At 46.9% G+C, this 23007-nt stretch overlaps 1 long non-coding RNA gene across 1 annotated transcript in view; it reads right to left on the bottom strand.

Moving 5' to 3' along the window:
• The window catches only part of LOC138493303 (uncharacterized), a 215527-nt gene that overhangs the window by 167149 nt on the left and 25371 nt on the right, over positions 1-23007 (bottom strand). The window lies entirely within an intron of this gene.

Below are 23007 nucleotides of genomic sequence, written 5' to 3'. Positions count from 1 at the left end.
GGTTGTCCCCACCAGTCAAGGGAAGAAGACTCTCCCGGCTGGAGATCTCCTCTGTCGTTGGGAAAAGTGGTGAGACGGTTCTGCAGGGCTCCACCGGTGGTGTCGTCTTGGCAGGTCGGCTCGGCTTCTCCCTCTTCGGCTTCTTAGGTCCTGTGGCGACTTCTGAAGAACCAGACCCAAAAACCCTGCTTTTATGCAGCAACCCCCCATTCATACAGCCTAGCTGTCACTCAAACATGCTAAGTGGTGAGCGGGGCGGCTCACCACTTGGGCCAATCACACCAGAGTGCGACATGAGTTGGCAAGGCCTAAACCCCCTCCCACACCCCCTGTGGTACCCAGACAGAATGGCACCACTTTGGAGGGCTTCTGTGCAGAAGCCCGCCAAAAGTGGAACAAAGGCTCGACTCGGGTTCAGGGTTACTGAAGTGAACCTAGGTGCCATTTTGGTGGCGAGTTCTTGCAAAAAATCCCAACCGGTGAATTTATATTAAATAAATAAACCGGCGGTATCTTTAACATTGCACCAAAAAGTGGTGCATTAAAATCAATGGGAAATCCCATAGGGAAATATTCCGGTGGAATATTTCCGTGGTATCCACTGCCACCAGCCAGAAACTCGGTGAGGGGGGACGGGACAGTACCCCCTCGACAACAGACCCAAGGCAATCTAATTGCCCCTACCAGTACTTCCACAGTATGATGGTTTGTACTGGTTAAGTTCCTAAGTTAAGACTAGTAAAGTCAATGGTGACTTTACAGACCCAGGGAGACAGTAGTCAGTCCCAGGGTGTGGCGTCTATGTTTGGGGGTCACTATGACACCCCTGTGTTACTGCTCTGAGGGTGCTGTGTAACACACATTCAAAAACCAATGATAGCCTATGGGGATTAAATACCCCATAGCCCATAAGCACATAGCAAGTCACAGAAACACTCTCAAGTCATGTCCAAGAGTGAGGGTAAAAGAGTCTCACTCTTGGCAGGAGAAAAAAACTAAACCCCAAAAATGCAGCAAAGCTGCTGGGGGACTCACTAGGTTAGGAAATTCAGCCTAAACAGAGAATTCTCCCTAACATCCTCTGAGCATTTGCCCAAACTGGCCATTCTCTGACATCCCACCAAGGATTCCCTGGACACAAAGGAACAACCTCTCACGGATCGTAGCCAGTGAACACTTTTATTTATGAGGGACTCCCTAGACTCCAACAAGTTCCTTTCCATTTTTGGTACCCCATGAAGATACACTGTAGCTCGGCCAGTCTGGCCTTGAACAGGAGGCTGAGATGGGCCGTCTCTGTGCCGTTGACCACAAACGATCATCCCCCCATGACAAGGGCTTTTTAGACCTACTGAATTTGGGGCAGATTCTACCTCCCCACTGGATTCACTATGCTTGGATCCCCGTCCCCTGGGAACTTTTCCAATATCCGAATGAGTCATCCCAGACAACAAGCTAGGGCCAGAAGATGTTGGGGCTAAAGTCTCGGGACAAGGAGGGTCGATGTTCTTAGGGTGTACCAAAGAAGAGTCAGAGAGACCCTTACAAACAATCGGAGTGGGAAAGGACTCCCCCTCCCTTTTCCCCCTCCCCTGAATGGCTATTAGTGTTATAAGCAGATTTCTAATAGCAGCCAACTCTGCTAAAACTTGTTTACACTTACACTTCCCGAGTTACATGTCCACCGCGACTGATGGGTTGATAACCGGCCCTACAGCCGGGGAGGTTTCACAGTTTAGTTGTTTGGCCACCTTAAGTGGAGATGGATGAAAAGAGGGACTAGCCAATAGGCGCACTGTAGACATAGGTACATTCCCAAAACTTCTGTTGCCCAGGGGGAGGTTACATACAAGCACATCGACAAAAGAAGGGCTGCCCCCCGCAATTGGGCTGGCCAGAGCAGAGCTGGAAGGAGTCTTTCCCGAGCTGGCACAAATGTTAGAGCCATATGGCGGGGTGGAGGCCGTGATGTTGCTGGCAGGAATGGAGCAAGCTGAGGGATAGCTGCTGACTAGTGCACCGATTCCTGCAGTGTCTTCCACATTGGACTCCGGCATCTCCGCTCCGGGACCAAGAATTCCAGAAAAGGATAACACCTCGGGGAGGCTGACGCTCAGGGTGGAGACATGGGGAGAAAGCACGACTGCGGTGGATGGATGGAACAGCAAGCCAGGAGGTCTTCCACCGATGGGGTCTGTGGTAGCCTGAGGCTTAGAGGTACATTCCCCTCCTTCACAAGGATCTGACAGACTGCCAATGTTGGTAGGCATTGGATCTTCCCTGATCCCTTGTCCTGCGACTATACGGTTCCCCTGCGATAACCGACAACCCCCTTCTTTGAACTCTAGTGAGGGTTCGGGGGAACATGTAAAGGGCTCACCCGCATATACTAGAGCAGAGTTTTGACCATCCAGATTTAGGGCTTTGACTGGCACTCCCTTCTGATCCCGGGAGCGAAGCCTCTTCACAGCCAAGACCTTTCGCTTGGAAATGGGGCCACTCTCTGGCGGGCGAGATGAACCTCTGAGCAAAAAGGAGGAAGGTGGATGGGTGAGAGCGCTGGTGACGGAGGGCGGGCTTTCCTAGGGGGGCCGTGGGCTTTCGAGGATCTCAGGGACTTGAGGAGTGACATTGCGGGTTTTAGAAGGTCCACACCAGTTTTCCCCAGTTTACAGCTCTTGTGTCCAGAACAAACAAACAGCTCCTCTTACAGTCCCTCGCCAGCACTTACTTTCACCCTTTACTCCCAGGCGGATCCGGGCTGGGCCTTCCTCTTCACCTCCTATACACTGCGACCTTGCGCTGCCTCAAGGTCGGAGAGACAAAGTCCTGAAGGTACTCCTCCACGGGTCCGCAAACACCCTTCGCGGGACGCCATCACCCGCGCCCTTGCTACCCCGCGGGCTTCCTGCCCTGCGGGGATGATATGGAGAAGAAATAGGGAGGGGGCGTGGCCTCCCCTCTGTGAATACGGTGGCCCTCCTCGGCTAAAACAGAGTCCCTTCGCGGGACGCCAACACCTGCGCCCTTGCTTCCCCGCGGGCTTCCTGCCCTGCGGGGATGATATGGAGAAGAAATAGGGAGGGGCGTGGCCTCCCCTCCGTGAATACGGTGGCCCTCCTGGGCTAAAACAGAGTCCCTTCGCGGGACGCCAACACCCGCGCCCTTGCTTCCCCGCGGGCTTCCTGCCCTGCGGGGATGATATGGAGAAGAAATAGGGAGGGGGCGTGGCCTCCCCTCCGTGAATACGGTGGCCCTCCTGGGCTAAAACAGAGTCCCTTCGCGGGACGCCAACACCCACGCTCTTGCTTCCCCGCGGGCTGAATGTATAAGCCAACTTCAGTTCCAAAGAACTTACTTTGAATTATCTCGAATTTCTGAGTTCTTTGGCTGTTCCATGTAGGAGAATGTTATTTACATGTTTTAGTTCTAGAGCAGGGCATTTTGCATAATATACTCTATGCAGAAGATTCTCTATAGTGGAATGATGTGTTGCTAACATTTTGATGTGGTGGAAAGTACTTTTGCAAGCAGTTCCCAAAATGCAGGCTAATTAATTTCCTCACAGACCAGTGTGGCTGCACACTGGACAGGAGTCCATGGTTTGTAAAGTTTTCATTCTATCATTTAGTTTGACATAGTGACTGAGTAATTGTCGTAAAGATTTGAAGGATTGTTGCCTTACATTACACATTGAGCTGCAGTTACATTTGTAGACTGGACAGTTTGTTTGGGCGAAAGGAATATTTGGTTGGAAGTTTGTTGGGGACGTTTTTTCTAAAAGGGTTTCTTTTGCCATAAGGGTGTCTCCTACCATTTCATACCCTTGGCCATCACTGTCTATGACAATTGTTTTTTTGTGTTGTTCTTGTTTATAAGCCTCTTCATTGAAATATGATTCTGTGCTGCTTGTGTGAATCCATTCACCTTCACAGAAATTTGAAAATGTATCTATATTGACATTGCATTTAGTTAGTAGTTTCATTCTTTTAAAAATCAATATGAACAATTTTTTCTTTAGTAGAAATGCACTGTTAATTAGAACTTCAAGGATTAATCCCCTGCAGTAGATTTTAAGGGTAGATCATGACTTTTTAGCTTTTGTTATAAGATTTTGAAGAACTACTGTGGTACATTTTTTGTAACATTCATGTTTTGGATTGCTTTATAGTGGTTATGTTAACACTGGCACATACAGTTTTAGGTTCATTAGTAGGTCTGCTTTTCTTTGTATATGTAACGCTTACCTTCATATGTCCTGCAGAAACGCCCTCTCCTTGACCGCCAGCTATGTGTTTGTGGCTCCATTCCGGTGATCAGGCATGACAAGTAGTCCAAAACACACCTTCCCCACCATATTCATGGATTGGCACGTTGGCCCAGCGCATGCTGCAGGTGGGAGTGTTATGGGGTTATTATTCCAATCTGGGTAAATGATTGCGATGGTGGCTGAGTGACTGGTGGGTTGAACACTTTGTACCATATGGGCAACAAGTGGGTACTTTAATATATGGTCCAATGCTTATCCCCCCCAAACTCCCTTGAACCCCTGTTTGGCTTCTGGCTGGCAAGGGAAATGGCTTACCTACTTTGTGAAATGTTGAGCTGCAGAGTGTAGTCCTCAGCACCAGGTCCAGTTACTTCTCTGATCACTCATGGTACAGTACTGCTGCAACGCACAAACTGCTCCTGGTAAGTGATTGTCTCTCAACGAGTGGTGAATGCACAGCTTGGCGCATGTTTATACGTTCCGTTTTATGCTTGGTTGGCTCTTGTGTGCGATGTGAGACCTACACCAAACTAATGCTCTTGTTTGTCTTCCTTTTAGTTGCGGCTAGCTCCAGAATGCAGCAAACACTGGAGGACGTCTGCAACTTGTCCAGATTGCGGCCAAAGAATGAAATAAGTGAGAGTCTTTAGGCTAGCTTTGGGTGCTATGCTTGGGCTGGCTCTGTGTGCAATGTAACTGAAAGTTCTTACATGTACTTTTCTCCTTGTATATCGGCGGCATGCAGCTGATATCTGGCAGTGTGTTTAAGGGCAGTAGGGACTCCAACAAGACAATCGGGATGGAAGAGCAAAATCAAACAGGTAAGTGTCAGCATATTGAAGATCCTGGGCTTTCTTGAAGTAGCAAATGTCCTGCGTTCGCCACGATGGTGAATTTGACAGACCTGAGGTGCTCCTGAAGTTACAGCGCAGCCACGCTCGTGACAGATGGCAAGGATTGTACTGCTTACGGTCTGACAGAAGAAACGCTAAGCACTTGGTGCGGCCCAGGGTGTGGTTTTATAGCCCTCGGCTGCACCCTCAAACACTAGACCACCAGGGATATTCAAGTCGTGGGCTGCATGGGGGCCATTTTGGAACACATGTTGTGGTTCAACCTGACAGCCATCTTGGTGCAGGCCAGCTTCTGCAAATTGTTGCCTACATCAGCCTGCATCCCTCTCAGTCCATACCTTGCCAATGTTGCGGGTATGTGAACATATGCTGGATATTCTGTTGGATATGACAGAGCTGCTATGATGTGGGAGGATACTCTGCCTTCTACTGGGGATCTTACTCTGCCCTCTACTGGGTATCATGACAGCACTCCAAAGCCCCCCCCAAGGAGATCTAACCACACACCTGGCCGATCTGGGTAATCTCGGTGGTAGCAGGCTAACAGACTCGGTACATGTACATTGATTTCTGGTTCCCATGTTCTGTCTAAAACACTGTACCCCTTCCAATCAATGAGGTAATACAGGGTTTTCCTAGGTCTTCTGATGGAATTCTGAGTGCCTGGTTGGATGGGTTTCAACAATGATACATGAAAAACCGGATGTATCCGTAATGTGTTGGGAAAATATAGCTTGTCTGTGACTGGATTTACAATAGATGTGATGGGATACGGGCCAATGTATTTTGGATGAAACCTCCAGGAGCTTTTTAACTGTACATGCTTGGTCCTCTCGGTTTGGCTGTCTGTCTGTGGATGATGGCTTGTTGACAGAAAGATTTCTATCTGAGCGTTGGTGCAACAGCTTCTCCAAAATTAGAAATTAATTGGCTTCATCTATCTGATATTACAACGGATGGAAAACCATGCAATCGGACTATATTTGTCAAGAATACTTGTGCAAGGGTTCCTGCATTCGGCAAGCCTTTTAAAGCGATGAAATGTGACATCTTGGTCATTAGGTCGACAACCACTAAAATAATGTTATAGCCCTTACACAAAGGAAATTCAGTAATAAAGTCTAATGACACTTTGTGTCAAGGAGCAGGTGGTATGGATATGGGTCAAAACAGACCTTGCAGCTTTGTTCCTGGTGTCTTGTTCGTAGCGCAGATGTCAAAGGTCTTGATGTACTGGATGATGTCTTTACGCCACGTTGCCCACCAGAAAAGCTGTTGAATCTTTGCAAATGTTTTTGTAATTCCAGGATGACCGGTTGTGAGTGTATCATGATGTCATGCTCCGTCCGTGGAAACGCTGGTCTCAGTGGACGTTGGGTGGTATTGTGCGCTTGAACCGCATTCAAAGGTCTGGTCTACCCCCAAGATGGTCGCCAGTGTAATATAGGCGTCACTTCCGGATATGCGGTGCTTTGTATCCGTTTTTGGACCTTTTCTGCTCATTCTGGTCGTGCTAGCACTAGCGCTCTCTCCGTTAGTAGTTTGAATACGTTTTCTATTTTGTCCTTTTTTGCTCTTTCCTTTCATCATTGGGACTTTTCATTCAGTGTCAGTTTCACGTTCTATTTTTCTTTCTTGCTTGCTGTTTTACAGTACTCTTGTTTACTTTCGCTTTGTCTGTTAGGGAAAATTCTCCAGAATGGCTAATTTTCCTTACCTACTGAGTCCCTCAGCAGCTTTACTGGATTTCTAGAATTTATTTTTTCCACCTGGTAAGAATGTGAGCCCTTGTTCTCACTCTTACATGTGTTTTGCTGTGTGTGTTTAACATTTTTTGTGTTCATAGACTGTGGAGCCTCACCTACTCCATAGGCATCATCTTTTTACTGTGTGATTCACAGCACCTTCAATGCAGTGACACAGGGTTGTCTTTTTCAGACTTCCCACTTTAAACTCCATTTTCTGGGACTGACTACTGTCTCCCAGAACAAGTAAAAACGTGCCATTGACTTTATTAGTCTTTTTAAATCCACAGACCCAGTACAAACTATCTTACATAGAGTTCTGGAAAGGGTTAATAGTTATCCCTTTTTGTCTGTTTCTCATGGAAAATTATTTAGTTCCCTTTTCATTAAGATTTGGCTGGTGACAGTGGTATCTACCCTATTTGTCTTGCCGCGGATATTTTAAATACCCTTGGTATTGTTTTAGGCTATCTTAGTAGCATCGAACTTAAACCCGCTGGACCACATTTACTTTTATATGGTTCCGGCTGGGGTTATACGGAATTTCTTTTTGTAAAAGTCTTTCTTGTGTTTTAATCTGCGTGCCAAACCAGGTTTAGTTCCTTTGTTCACCGTCCTTTGGCAGGCTTTTGCACAGAAGCCCTCCTTAGGCGCATGAATGTCTGAGGGGGACAGGATGCGAGGGAGGGGTTTGAGACTCCCTGTACAGGGTCTCCTTAGAGACCCATGTCATACTTTGTGTGATTGGCTGTGGTGACTATCCCACCGTGTGATTGACAGCCAAGCTGTGTGAGTGGGCGAAAACTGCATAAAAAGCAGGTCTCTGGGACTGAGAAGGCAGAGTCACAACTGGATCAAGAGAACCGAAGAGAAGCTGACAAAAGAGGATCTCTACCACGACTGAACCTCCCTGTGAAGCCCTGCTGCGAGGCCGAATCTCCAAACTTCGATGACAGGGAAGATCTGCAAGGAATCTTCTCCCCTTGAGCTGGTGGGAACAACCAGTTCACTAAACTGCAAGCCAGGCCTCCCTCCTCTGATCGAATTTGCTCTGCACAGCTACAGTGAACCAGATAGCCAGGAGGGTCGGACCCTGCTTGGGTTTTAAAAATCGCACATTTTATTTGTTGCTTTGCTCTGTTGCTGGTTTCTTTCCTGGGCAGTGCAGGACCCTCCAGTCTTCTTACTTGGTGTCAGTCTGACAGTCGCTTCAGGAACCATGAGCCTGCAGGACCTTCCAGGAACATCTGCCTCAGCTGCAGCCTTCTTCTCCATTTAAGGTACTGTTCAAATCCAGTTGTTCGTTCCGTCTGACCACGGTAAAATTGCTTGAAATCTTTTGCCAATCCGAGGGCTTGTCCTTCTCTATTCTTTAAAGTAACTTTTCGTCTGACCAACTTTGTTCTGAACTCTTGGCAAAGACTTAACCGTGAAATGTGTGATCCTATGCAAAGAATTTGGTCCATTGACTTTGGCCCAGGCCTCTTCATTTGATTTCCTCACTGTAGTTACTTTTTCTAGATTGCCCTGCTTACTTACTGTTGGTGCTGTCTAACTTTGTCTTTCCCTCCATTTTTATATAACTGGAGTGCCATTTTTCTCACACTTCATTTTGAGCTTAACTTGTCCAGAATCTATTGGGTGTGGTTTAATGTATTAAGATTGTGATTTTTCAACTGCTTGATAATAGTGAAATGTTTTATAACTGATGTGTAAATAAATGTATATTCTTTTACACAGAAACCTTGAGTCAGTGTTTGTTTGAACCATAGTATTTGCTGTCCTTTGTGTAACTATTGATACTGCTCATTTTACTCTGCTCAACCATCGCTACCACTTTACTGTGTAGTACAGGCGTGTACCAAAGGTGAATTTGTACTGTCACTTGTAGTCTTAATTGTGTGTGGTGTTCCCAAAGGGTTCTGCATATGATTCTGCCTAACATTGTCTATCTCGTAGTCTCTCACTCAGGCAATATGTATTTTCGTTTCTCTCTCTCTTTCTCTCTCTCTCTCTCTCTCTCTCTCTCTCTATCTCTCTTTCTCTCTCTCTCCCCCACGGATAGTATCTACTCTCTTCCCTCTTTACGCTTTGTTCTGTTTTTCCCCTTTTCAGTTTGTCTGCTTCCCATAACCGTTACAGAACACCCGTTGCTTGTTTTGGGTTCTGTAATGGCCACACTGATTTTTAGTTCTGACTAAGTATTTCCTATCCTTACCTGTGTATCTAGCGTCCTGCTGGAAGATCCTACTCCCTCTCGTCTGACTGACTTTCCATTTGCTTTTGTTCCTCCTTTTCCTTTTTCCTCTGATATCCCCATTCCTCTGGGATTTTTATTAGGAGTTTTCTGAGCAGTTTTCTGTTGCGTTCCTTCGATTTCACTCATGGAGTCCTTAATACAGTCTTACCGATTTGCAGTATTCATCTGACAATATTACGTCCGTACCTGCTTTAAGGAAGATCTATCTACTCACGTTAAACAGGACGTCTTTATTCAAGACAAACACAACTCATACAAACTCAGGATCTGATCATCCTTTTTTCTGCCACAACTGGCTTTTTCCCTGGAACTTTTGGGAGCTTGCTCCTTGGGGTTCCTTGTGACCCTGTTCCCCTGCAGGTCACGGTGGCCTCGGAGGGAGCTCACCCTTACCTGCATGTAAAAAAGGAAAGGACGCTTAAAGAAACCAAGAGGACCAGAAGGAAAAAGGTGTCTGGGAACTCCAACAATACCATAGGTACATAGGTACTACAGTTCCTGACACATGATAAGTTTGGAGGACCTTGAGATTGATGGTGGAGCTTGGTAAATACAAAAGCAGCTGGCAGTAAGGCAACCTGTTCTGTTCCGTCTGTTGTGAATCTTGAGAGACCCAAGTTTGCAACTGGTCTGAATTCATGGATTGTCTAATTTCATCCTGCCATGTGTCTGAAAGGGATGGAGTCTTTTTTATTGCTTCCAGCTATTTTTTTCTCTGGATTATGGCAATCGTGGCAAGAGAGGCATAGACTTTTTCTCCTTCTGCATCCCATCCTATGCAAGAGAGAGCATTGGCCTTCCCGTTTCCCACTCTGGGACGGTATGTCACAGTGAAAATCATATTCTGAAAAGAATTTTGGCCATCTTAACTGGTGGGGAGATTTTAAGTTGGCAGTTGGCAGTTATTGCAATCACTCAACAGTGACTGGTGAGTACAGTAATGGGGTGACGTGCCCCGGAAGTGAATCGCAAGTGAAGTGGCTGTTGGGCTGATACGCGTATTGCTCAGCGCAGAGCTTCTTGTCTGCAAGAGGAAGTATTTGTTGGACTTGTGCTGGACTATTACTGCCTCCTGTGCTGCCCGTGCTACGTCACATGCCTTACCACGGCCCCTTCAACCAGACATTGGATCCTGTTTGTAATATCTACTTCGGGCGCACGCACCGCGCCCGCACCAGAAGTGAATCGCAAGTGAAGTGGCTGTTGGGCTGATATGCTCATTCCTCGAAGCAGAGCTTCTAGTCTGCAAGAGGAAGTTACACAGACCGTGGAAACACCACTTTCTGTTTATCTTTGTTGGACTTGGTGCTGGACTATGTAAGACTCTTTTGGGCTCCATTTACAACAATTCTTGTGTTGCGAGGAAACCTTGCACTAGCCTGTGTCTTTACTATTCTATTACTTACATTCCTCTTTCTCTCTCATAGTACTGCCTCCTATGCTGCCCTGCCTACGTTACATGCCTTGCCACGCCCCCTTCAACCAGCCATTGGATCCTGTTTGTAATATCTACTCCGGGCGCGCGCACCGCATGCACACCGTAAGTGAATCGTAAGTGAAGTGGCTGTTGGGCTGTTCGGCGTGGTCGCGAGGAGCAGCAGGAATGCACTTTAGGTATGGAAACTTGGCTTTTTAGACCTGTTAATCCGTTTTGTTAAACAGATTGATAACTTGTATTTTTCCATTGTGTGTTAGCTAAAGCATCTGCAGGTTGTAAAGCTCACATGATAATTAGTGTGTTTATTTGGAAATATTCTAAACTTAGAGTGGGGATATCGAATAATAATTTCTTCTGTTTATGGTACGTGTAATGAAGAGGGGAAAGTGCAAACTGTACACATATCAGAGGACAGTACTGCTAACTAGGCGAGAGACAATGGCCAAGGCACAGCCTTTTGAGTACATTCTCTCAGCCCCTTTGATCTTTACTCCTGTAATGGGCACGAAGAGGATGGCTCTGGCTATGCCCCTACCCCCTTCCCTTCCGTCTTCAATGGACATTGCTATGCAGAACTTAAATGACGGTGAGGGAATAGGGAATTAATCGAATTTACTGATCGAATCTGGTGAGGCAGGCAAGAATGTTGAGGGTCAAGGGGGCTGCCAGTAGAGCTGCAGCCAGTGGCTTTTGAGGATTCCCAATCCCAAACAGATATTGATAATTCCCTTCTGGCATTGTCACAATATCAACTGGGTAAAGAAGCTGAATGGGAATTGTCTTCCGCTCAACCAAGACCTTCAGGGACCTCAAGGGAATGCGCCCAAGATGATAACTTAAATGTAAAAATATTAGAAGAACTTTCCCTGCACACATCTCTTTTGAGGAAGCTCATTTGTGCAGTGGAATACAATAATGATTTGAAGGCTAACCATGGGAGCCTTAAGGACCAGTTAGTGGGAGATGCTGGTCTGGAGGCTGGTACAGTCCCAGCATCCACAGGTAACAAAATGGGTATAGTGAACTCTGATAACCCATGCATCCCAGAGAAAGACATGAACCCTCCAAAGGAACCCCAGGGTACGCCCCAGAAACCATTGACTGTGACTGACAGTAACATTAATAAAAATTTAAGAAAGAAGCCTGGGCTGAAAAAAAAACACCCTTGGGAAAAATCATAAATTTAGGAAAACAGCCAAGAACAACTGGCGTAATCAGGTGAGAGGAGAGGTTGCACCTTACTCCTCGGATTCATGCATTGAGGTGGAAGGGGAAGACGTCTTTCTATGTAGGGATATAGAGGGCTCGCTGGCCCCTGATACTATCCAGTGCAACCTGAAAAATAAGGACCTTAGGGATAACATGGCCAGAAAAACAGCTGGCAACATGCCCCTTGACCATTTGGGCAAGGGAAGCCTTTTTTTTATTGTTTCCCTAAGGGACTTAATAAAAAAGTGTCTACAACTGGGGACTCCTCTTGGGTGATGGCAGTCTCAGGTGATGAAGGGCCTGTTGTTAGCATGCTGGGTTGCTTGCGGGACCTGCTAAGGACGCCTGGTAAAACCAGGCTTCCTGAGCGGGTCCCGCGAGTGGACCTCGTAATGAGGAGTGATGGGGTTAACAGCGCCGGCAGCTCTACCGGCGCCTTTAACCCCATAACGCCAGGGTCGTAATGAGGCCCTAAGTGTTCAACTTTCTCCCTTTGCTGTATAGGAACACCTATATGCTGAGCCAGAGTGATGTCCATGTAGTTTCCTATAGCTCTGCAGTCCATATACACCTCAAGGGCGTGCATCCTCTGTGGTTACCCTGGTTTGATGAGTATTACTGGTGTTGTGAGATGTGAGACAGTAGATGTCTTCTAATTCCTCGACATGCCAATCTATACCCTTGTGGAGCCATGAAATTTTCCGACATTTTTGTTAAGCCTTCTTCGAGTCCAACGCCAGCTGCTCCCAACGGTTTCAGCAGCAATTTACTTGGGCAATCCCTCAGGAAGTGTCCTGCCTTCCCACAGTAGAGGTACAACTGCATCTCTGCCTCCCTCTTTCTTCTATGGTTAATGGCCCTCTAACACTTCCTAATCGTATGGGCTCAGACGGACTGTAGAACGAGATGGGGTGTCTCATGGGTGCACATACAATGGACATCCTTCTGAGCGGGACTGGTCTGTTTTTCTTTCCTGCAGTCTATGGTCCTGCTGCACAACCAAATCTATATATTCAGAACAGCGTTCTGGAAGATTGACTACTTGGTTTGAGACCTCCTTGAGCTCCCTGCGGAGTCACCGGTAGAACAATGTGGTTAATTTTTCTTCGAGCCAGTTAGTTTTGGCAACCAGCCTATTGAAGTTGGGGATGTATACCAAAAGGTCTTGTAAACCCTGCCTCAAGGTAAATAGTTACCCATCTAGGGCCTTCCCTTGTGTTCTTTGAGCAAAGAGGTTATCCAGTTCTTGTTGAAAACCCTGGAAGTTGTACAGGTTGGGATTGTCTCGGTTATCCAGTGGCACCGACCAACTGGCTGCCTGTCCCCCCAGATATGACAGGAAAAATGCTACCTTGGTTTGGACTGTAGAGAAGGCTCACAGTTGGCACAAAAATGAATCGTACATTGATTTATAAATATGACATATTTAAGTGGGTCTCCTAAAAAACGTTCAGGTGGAGATAGAGGGACAGTAACTGGGGTGGTGACCTGTATATGGGCAGGCACTGCTGATGCACCATCTGCCGGGCATAGTAAGGGAACCTGGCCAGCTTGAGTTCTAGTTAGGTATTTTGCTAGTTCCTCGGTTCTCTCTCGATTCACCTCCAACTCCTTTCTCATGGTGTTGGTTTCCAAGCAGCTGACAAGCACCTCCGCCCTTAACTCCCCTAACAAGACGGCTAGCTGGTCTACCTCAGATGACCCCATGGCGTTCAGGCAGGACTTTAGGACATGGACTTAGAGTTCTGCAATGCTTACCTTCAGATGTCTTGCAGAAACGCCCTGTCTTGGCCTCCAGTTATGTGTTTGTGGCACCCCTCACATGATCAGGCATGATGAGTAGTCCAAAACACTCCTTCCCCACCGTATTCGCAGATTGGCACGTTGGCACAGCACACAATGCGGGTGCGAGTGTTTTGGGTTTATTGTTCCACTCTGGGTAATTGATTGCGATGGTCGCTGATTGACTGGTGGGTTACACGCTGTGTAACCCATGGGCAACAAGTGGGTACTTTAATATATGGTCCAAATGCTAATACCCCCAACCTCTCTTGAACCCCTTTTTTGGCTCCTGCCTGGCAAGTGCAATGGCTCACCTTCTTTGTGCAATTTCGAGCTACAAGGTGTATTCCTCAGCACCAGGTCCAGTTACTTTACTGGTCACTTGTGGTCCAGTCCTGCTGCAACACACAAACTGCTCCTGGTAAGTGATTGTCTCTCAATGGGTGGTGAATGTGCAGCGAGGCACTAGTTTAAAAGTTTTGATTTTTGCTTGGTTGGCTGTTGTGCTCGATGTGAGAGCTGCGCCAAAGTAATGTATTTATTTATTTATCCACATTTATAAAGCACGCAACAGCCCAAGGGCATTGTGGCGATGTTATGGACAATGTGCTTAGTTGTACAATACATACTTAGTTACATGAGAAGACAACAGGGATAGGGAGGAGAGGAATGGTCAGTAGCAAGGAGGGAGGACTGTGTTAGTTGAAGAGTGTGGTTTTTACCACTTTGCGGAAGGCTGGGAGGGAGGTCTCAGCTCTGAGTGTGTTGGGTAGAGCATTCCATAGTTTGGGTGCTATATGTGGGAAGCCAATCCCCCCACCCGGTTTGGCCCTTTTTATGGGTGGGATGCACAGTTGGTGTGGCAGGATCTTTATGGACGGGATGAGGTATCTCTGACTATCGTCTCTAATAGGAAGGGAGGGGTTGAAATGGTTAGACATTTGTGTTATAAGGTGAGGGTCTTGAAGGTAATCCTCTCCTTAATGCAGAGCTAGTGAGCAGCTTGCCTATCCTGTGTGATGTGGTCTCTTTTCAGGATATTAAGTGCTGCTCTAAGGGCATTGTTTTGGATGACTTGACGCCTATTTAGATTTTTAGCGAGGTGCCTGCTAGTAGAACATTACAATAATCTAGTTTGGACCCAATGGTGGCTCTAGCTATAGAAAGGCAGTTCTAGTTGTGTAGGAAAGGTTTTACTGCATGTATTAGCTTGGTGGTGTGGGCAGAGGCGGAGGTAATGGTGCTGACCTGTCTCGTCATGGACAGAGTAGAGTTTAGGAAAACCCCTAGTGTCTTTACTGAGGAAGAGACAGGGATGATGGAGTTATCGATGGTAAAGATAGAGTATTGTTGACCAAGTTTAGATAATGTTTCTTTGGGACCCATAAGCATAATATCAGTTTTCTCTCCGTTGAGACACAGCCCATTGGCCGCCATCCAAGCTTGGTGCAGGTGCAGGTCTGAGGCGTCTTGGTCATATGAGCCAGAGAGTGCCAGAAGTACCTGCATTTCATCAGCAGAGTTGGTATATGCTATGCGGAGTGAATCCAGTTTGTCAAAGAGTGGCTTTGTGAACAGTACCTGTGCAAGAGCCCTGCTGAACTCCGCAATGGATGGTGGATGGGGCTGCACTTGCCTGGTTTGAGAAAACCTTCATGGCTCTTCCTTCTAGGAAGGATGTGTTTCATGAGGAATCCATTTTTGGTAAAGTGTGCTGCATGAGTGAGATGTGAGGTCAGAATCTTGTGATCCACAAGATCAAAAGCAGCTGAGAGATCCAGGAGTAGGAGGAGAGCTGGTTTACCTTTGTCCATAGTTTTGCTTATTTGTTTTTTAAGGTCTAGAAGGGTGGTTTCTGTGCCATGGCCTTTGCAGAATCCTGATTGTCTTTTACCGAGGATGGAGCTAGATTTGAGGAAGTGTTGTATCTGTTTGTTGTCAGCTTTATCCAGGATTTTGAGGAGAAACGGGACAGTGGTGATAGGTCGGTAATTGTTAGGGGAGGTGTGATCTCTAGGTTTTTTTAGTAGAGGGCATACCCAAACTTCTTTAAGGCTGGAAGGGACAGTACCTGTTGTAAATGATGCATTAATGAATGCTGTAAGGAAAGGAGACAGGGAATCAGTGCATTCTTTAATAATGTTAGGCGGACAAGTGTCTCCTTTGCACATAGATGGTTTAAGATGTTGGAGGAATTTGAGGACTTCCGACTCAGTGATGTCTCAGAATGAAAAGAGCAAGTCGGTGGGATTATCGGATGGGAGGCTGGGTAAGGGGGAACAGTCGTGGTTGGGTAAAGCTTAGAATTGCGCTTGTATTCTTTTCTTGGAGTAGTTCTTATTTTGCTGAGCAGGGCTGCTTGTATGCTGCAGCACCAAGCTTCATCTTTAGTGATTTTGTCAGGGCTGGTGGACGGGGTGATTAGATCTCTGAAAATGGTGAACATTTCTTTCGATTGTGAATTGGCCTTAGAGATCCATAGGTTGAATGAGTTAGACTTGGCTTTAAAGATTGCTTCTTTATATTGTGCGGATAGCCTTTTGAATTCTTCCTTGGTGGAATCACTGGGCTTGAAATGTCAGTTGGCTAAAGCATTGTGGTTACTGGTACATAGGGCCTGTAGTTCATCTGTCAACCATGAGTTAATGTGCATGGATTTTTTCTCCTTTTTGTATTCAATCAGGGCTATGTTGTCAATTGCTCTAGTGAGGGTCTCAGCATAGATGTCTGCAAGTGTGCCAGGGTCACTAGAGAATGGGAGCTTGATTTCAGGTACTTCCAGGAAGGGACAAAGGCTGTCCTTGGTTAGTGTTTTTGAGTTTCTGACCTGGGCTGGTGGAGCATGGATGAGTGCTTTAGTGGTAGGTGCTGTAGGAAAGGAGAATTGGATACAATTATGGTATGTCCAAGGGTAGGCAGAGTTGGAGTTGCTGGTGGTGGAGCAGTTATGGTGAGCCACCCAGTCAAGGGTGCAGCCTTTGTAGTGAGATGGGCTAGTAACATTTTGTAGGAACCCCAAGTCTTTGCGTTCCTTAGCTACGGCTTTGTCTTTAGGGTCATTTAGGCCTAGATTAAGGTCGCTGAGTAAGATAGTGTTATTGGAGCTTTTTAAGTTATCAACTAGTAAATAGAGGAGATGTCCATGGAAATCAGGGGCTGAGTTGTATATTTATGGTGCAATTGGGGGAGAAGGACAGTTTAGCTGAGAGAATATCAGCGTTACCTTCCCAAGGGTAGTTGCACAACCTGATAGACAGGGAATATTTTTTTATACGTGCTAGACCCCCTCCTTTCGACAGCTGTCTGTCTTGTCGAAGAATGGAGTATCCAGGTGGGAGGGCTGAGAGATGATGGGACCGGACGCTTCATGGAGCCATGTCTCCGTGATAGCAAGCAAATCTAGATCATGAACCGTGAGGAGGTTGTTGATCTCCAGAGCATGGGCGGGGAGAGAGCGTGCATTTAAGAGTGCACATTTAAGAGCGGGTGATTGGGGCTCTTCTTAGTAAGGGGCGTGGGAGGAGAAGAATCTGTGGAGTGAGGGAAGGAGGTCAGAGGAGGGGAGGGAGAGTAGACTAGCTTTTCGGTTTAAGTTTTGATTGTGCGGGAGGCATTAATAGTGTTGGCAGGAATCCTTTGGGGAGGTCTCTTGAGTGATGTTTCTGGCAAGACGTTAGAGTCTTTGGCAGTAGCACACATCGTGGCATAGGCATAGTGAGTGCGAGAGCCCAGCCTGAGGTTCCTCCTAGTGTTGGGACTGGGGGAGACTGGAGTGTTGTGATGGATCAGTGCGAGATCTGAGCTTGATGAGCCTGGATACTAAGTGGGCTTGAGGGTAGAGTGTGGCGATGGGGCACCTGGGGGGTAAACAGGGATTGTGAGCTGTGGATGAGTGTGAGAGGGGTGGATCATGTTGGAGGTCTGCGTTATTGACAAAGTTAGCGTAGATGGATAAGGTGATCACTAGAGCTAGCATGAGATGCCAGATTGGGGTGGTGAAATGTGTGTTCTGAAGCGTGTGCAAGTATGACACCTGTGGGTAAGTCCTGTAATACATTGGTGACAAGGAGAGCACAGTGGACTAGATGATCAGTTAAGGAATGTCAAGCAACAGATATTAGTACCGAGGTAGAGGCATAAAAAACAATTATCCTATGCAATCTGTAAGACACGTGGCAGTAGTGGCAATTTCGTTTTAACAGGAAATTAGTTTTGTTTAGTAGTACTGGTGGGCTAAGTGTAGGTAGCATTAGTCAAGCATGCGGTCAGACATAAGCATGAAGTGGCAGTACATGTGTAATCAAAATAACATAGGGTGTAGGCAATCCAATAAGATGGCAACATAGTAGTGGAGGGCACAAGTGCACTCAGAAGAACATTGGGAGAAGCCAGGCACAAATGCAATCAGAATAACATTGGGTGAGGCCAGTCCATTAAGACGGCAACGTAGCGGTGGCTAGTGGAGGGCAAAAATGCAATCAAAATAACATTGGGAGAAGCCAGGCACAAATCAATCAAAATAACATTGGGCGAAGCCATTCCATTAAGAGGGCAACGTAGTGGTGGCTATTGGAGGGCATAAATACAATCAAAATATCATTGGGAGAAGCCAAGCACAAATGCAATCAAAATAACAGTGGGTAGGGCAAATCCATTAAGAGGGCAACATAGCAGTGTGTAATGCTCTTGTTTGTTTTCCTTTTAGATGTGGCTAGCTCCAGAATGCAGCAGACACTGGAGGATGTCTGCAACTTGTCCAGAATTAAGTAAGTGAGATTCTTTTGGCTAGCTTTGGGCACGATGCTTGGGCTGGCTCTGGGTGTGATGTAAATGAAAGTTCTTAGATGTGCTTTTCTCATTGTAGGTGCAGCGGCATACAGCTGAAGTCTGGCAGTGCATGGAAGGGCAGCAGTGACTTCAGCAAGCCGATCGGGATGGAAGAGGAAAAAGAAACAGTGTCAGCAGATTGAAGATCCTGGGCTTTCCTGAAGTAGCAGCCCAGGGCATGGTTTTATAGCCATGGGCTGCACCCTCGAAGACTAGACCACCAGGGACATTCAAGTCATGGGCTGCCTGTGGACCATCTTGGATCACAGATTGTGGTTCAACCTGGCAGCCATCTTGGTGCAGGCCAACCTCTGCCAAGTGTTGCCTACGCCAGCCAGAAACCTTCTAAGCCCATACCTTGTCAATGTTGCGGGTATGTGAACACATGCTGGATATTCTGGTGGATGTGACAGAGCTGCTATGGCGTGGGAGGCTATTCTGCCTTCTACTGAGGAGCCTACTCTGCCCTCTACTGGGGATCAGGACAGTAAATCTTTATTTTTTTTTGCAAGAGGGGCTTCACCTTTTTTAGTTGTGGCTGCTTTAGTTTTCTTGAGTGAGGTTACTAGCTCTTTTGTTTTAATGTGTTCTATACATTGTTATAGAGGTGGATGAGAATATGGCTTGCCTTTATTTTTATCTACTCTGTTTCTTCTTTCTTTTCAATGGAGTCGATTTTTTGCAGGCATTGTGTTGTGTATGTTGGAAAAAAGAAAGTTTTGGTTTGAAAGTTGTGGAATGTATAGGGATGTAGTGTGCATGGGTGTGTGGTATGATTGCAGAGATGAATATCGTGTTGTCTGATTGTGTAGTTGGATGATGGTTGTGGTTGGGAAGGTTGTAAGAGTAAGATTGTGTATGTGTGATGGGATTGGGTTAGTGATAAAGGGAGTTGTGGTGTGAATGAATAAGAAAGGACATTGTTATGTTTTGAGGAAAACAATGGGTGTTTTACCGGCTGTGTGGGGATGGGAATAGAAAGAGAGTGCATGTTACAATATAATGAGTAACAGTGAAATAAATGTTGTTGATTTGAAAAGAATACTCTAGGCTAATATATAGTGATACTACATTGTTACAATAATAGAGAGATGAATACTATATTAATGTACTTAATTTGTAGTATTTGAAGAGTGTTCTTTTTACGGTAACCGTCTTTGGGAATTTTCTTCTTTCCTGTAATTGTAAAAGAAAGTTAGTATGGTAATGGTCAAGTACTTTTAACTGGGAAAAAGAGTTGTTAGGAAAAAGAGTGATGTCATCAATGACATTTGTGATGTCATCTTTGATGTCTTTGGTGTTTGTCTTAGGAGTGCACGGTGGTGGAGCAAATTATGGTTGCTTAGCTTACCATGACTGGCACATTTCTGGGGGGTTTCGGTTTTACTAGTAACCATAACGTCCCTTTAACAGATTTTTTACCCATGCCGGTAATGGCCATACCGCCATGGAGCGAAAGGCCCTCCAACCCCCCCATAGTGCCATCACGGGACCCGCCAATACCGCCTCTGCCTAGGAGGCACCCCTTAATACCGACCCGGTGATAACATCATGCTAATACCGGGCTTGTAATACCGGACCCGGAAGTAACGTCATCGCGTCGGAACGGGAAATGCGCCGGCGGCCATCTTTAAAAACCCAATCCATTCTAATCCTCCCAAACCACCAGTTGCGTTCAGGAGAGACCAGTGCCAATCCCTTCACCATGTCAAAGGCTACCCGGAAAACAACCTCCCATCTGCGCAAAAAGCGTTTTTCACATGATGAACTGAACATGCTGGCGGACACCCTTGCTGCCCATGCAGAAGAGATCAACCTGCAGAACCTGACAAGGGAGGTGCAGCAGCGTATAAACGAGATCTGGGAGGACGTAGCCCGCAAGGTCTCGGCAGTCGGCACCACCCCACGGACAGTGAAAGACTGTAAAAAGAGGTGGGATGACCTCTGCCTCAAGGTACGGAATATCCTGGCCAGCAATAGGAGGAAGGCCATGGCCACAGGCGGGGGTACCCACTCACCTGCCAAACTGTCATGCTGGGAGGAGACATGCAGCACGTTTATACAGATGGAGTTGATCGAGGGCTTCAGGGAGATGGAGACGGGTGCTGTAACATCTGGAGATGGAGGTGAGTGACCCTGCAGATGCCAGTAGGGGAAACCATGACGTAGCACAAGTGATGTCGGAGAGAGTCTTGGCAAGGCAATGCATGTCCCAACACACACAAAGGCCCTCATTACGACCCAGGCGGTAAGTTACCGCCTGGGTCGTACCCTTACAACCATGGCGTAAAATTTACCGCCCCATTCCAAGGTGAGTGGGGCGGTAAATCCCCATTTCCCATTTTACCCTTCCCCATTCCCATTTTCGCCCCATAGAGCATAATGGGAATGGGGAAAGGCGATAATTACGGCACCGTAAATTACGGTGCCGTAATTATCGCCAAGGTCCCTTTGCGGCATGGATTTTAACGGCTGCAAAAAAGCATCCGTTAAAAGCCATCCCGCAAAGGGAACCTTGTAATCAGGCGTTAAGGGTCGGCGCCGTTTACGGCGCCGTAAACCCCTTAACGCCTGAGTCAGAATGAGGGCCATAGACATATCCTTGTTCAGATGGAGGCCCAAACTCTGCCACACTGAAATGCAGGCTGAGTGCAAATCCCATTACCAACACACAGCCAACATATATGGACCGTGCCCATGTACAACATCACACAAATCCCAATACAACAGCATGACACCTGCCATGCAGCAAATGCCAAAATGCCCCCTTCATACTGCCCTGTGTGACACACTTGTAAGATATGAATGCATGATAAATGAAATACTCCACAGCACCATATAATGCTACTTGCATGTAACTCCATCACTGATGCCCTGCATCTCTTCTACCCCTCCAGGCACCGATGGAGAGGATGCCAGTGAGGAGACAGGCACAAGGGCATCCATGTCCCGGTCCAAGAAAACGGCCACTGACAAAATCACCTCCGGGGCATCCTTGCAGCCCACACCAACACCCAGTGTGAGTGGCCAGGCCATGGCCGCACATGAGGGCCCCACATCAACACCCGACACCGTGGACACAGAGCTGGCTACACCAGTGGAAGGCAAGGCCGTTGCCCCACTGAGCAAGATAGATACTGCAGTGGAGGAGTTTGTGGACCAGAATGGACTGATCCATGTGGCATGTCCACACTCCACAAGCCCTGTGTCCACCCCCCAACCCCACACTCAGCCCTCACCCACCTGCAGCAGTGCGGATCCATTGCTGTGCGATTCTGACCTCAGCTTCCTCCCCAAGGACAGCAATGCCAATGAAGGCCCAGTCGCAGCACCCTCGACAATCGCTGCTCCCACCACCAAACTTGAGGCACGGCTAGTGAGGGTGGAGGCCAGACAGGACTCTATGTTGGACCTTCTCCGTCAATATGTCACGGATGGGGAGGACACGAGGCGTGAGATTGCCCAGGCCATAGCGGCGACCACAGCCACCATAGCGGCGAACACACCCGCCGTCAATGCCTCTGCATTGATGATGCGAGACAGTCTGGGGGCGTCACGCAGGTCCTCACCTCCATCCTGCTGCACATGCAGCAGCCACAAAACGCACCAGTCATGCAAATCACCACGGCTTCCACCCCATCCAACACACCCGCTTCCTCTGCAACCACTTCTTCTGCACCCTTCAGCCCTGTGCGTCTAACAAGATGGAGTGCGAGGCACTCAAGAAGTGGTGGATGTTTGTATTAGGGGTAGTTCACTGGGGGGTTTTGGGAGTTCATTGGGGGGTTTTGGGAGTTCATTGGGGGTTTGGGAGTAAATCTTGGGGTTTTGGGAGTTCACATGGGGTTTGGGGGGTTGCACATTTCTGCAGTTGATATCAATACACCCGTTGTGTGAAAAATCATTCAATGCCTGGACATTGTTCATTTCGTGTGTATCCATTTAATTCATGACGGTGCACAGTGCCCAACTCCCCACATTCCCTGTGTGCATGTCCACATGGACACAGTGTACAACGTGTCACTGACACATATCTATCAACATCCCTGTTGGTCAGAAGTATTCATCAATCAGTGATTGGCGTACTGCACGGCCATCCTGTGAATCACTTACTGGCAGGGGTGCTGCTTCTCCTACGTCTTTATCTCATCATCCTCACACGGTGCATCCATGTCAATGTCAGGTGGCAGTGGTACATTTCTCCGGACGCACATGTTTTGCAGCAAAACACAGGCCATGGTGATCTTTGCCACCTTCTCAGGCCTATAAAGGAGTGCGGTTATATGAATTTACAGCAATTACCTTTTAGGAGAACAAATTATTGAACAGAAACCGTTGAAATATAAAGATATAAATCACTTTAATAGTTGGTTTAAAACCACATTTTTTAAAAAAAACTATACATTAATAGGCTTTTTCATACATCACTCATACCTTTCATACCAATTCATTCATTCTGTAACATAAGGGTTCGGCAATTTACATTTTCTTTAAGCATATTGGTTGTTGGTAGTATGCATGACATTAGAAAAAACACAATTGGTTTTTCTGTAGGTCGACATATGTTTCGGCCCCTTTCAATAGTCCCATCGTTGTCTACGGTGGTCTAAATAGTCATTATT

This window comes from Ambystoma mexicanum, chromosome 10 (genome assembly GCF_040938575.1).
Source record: "Ambystoma mexicanum isolate Mex_15411 chromosome 10, UKY_AmexF1_1, whole genome shotgun sequence".
Lineage (NCBI taxonomy): Eukaryota > Metazoa > Chordata > Amphibia > Caudata > Ambystomatidae > Ambystoma > Ambystoma mexicanum.
Note: the sequence above shows the minus strand (reverse complement) of the source record. Positions and strands in the feature narration are given on the sequence as shown.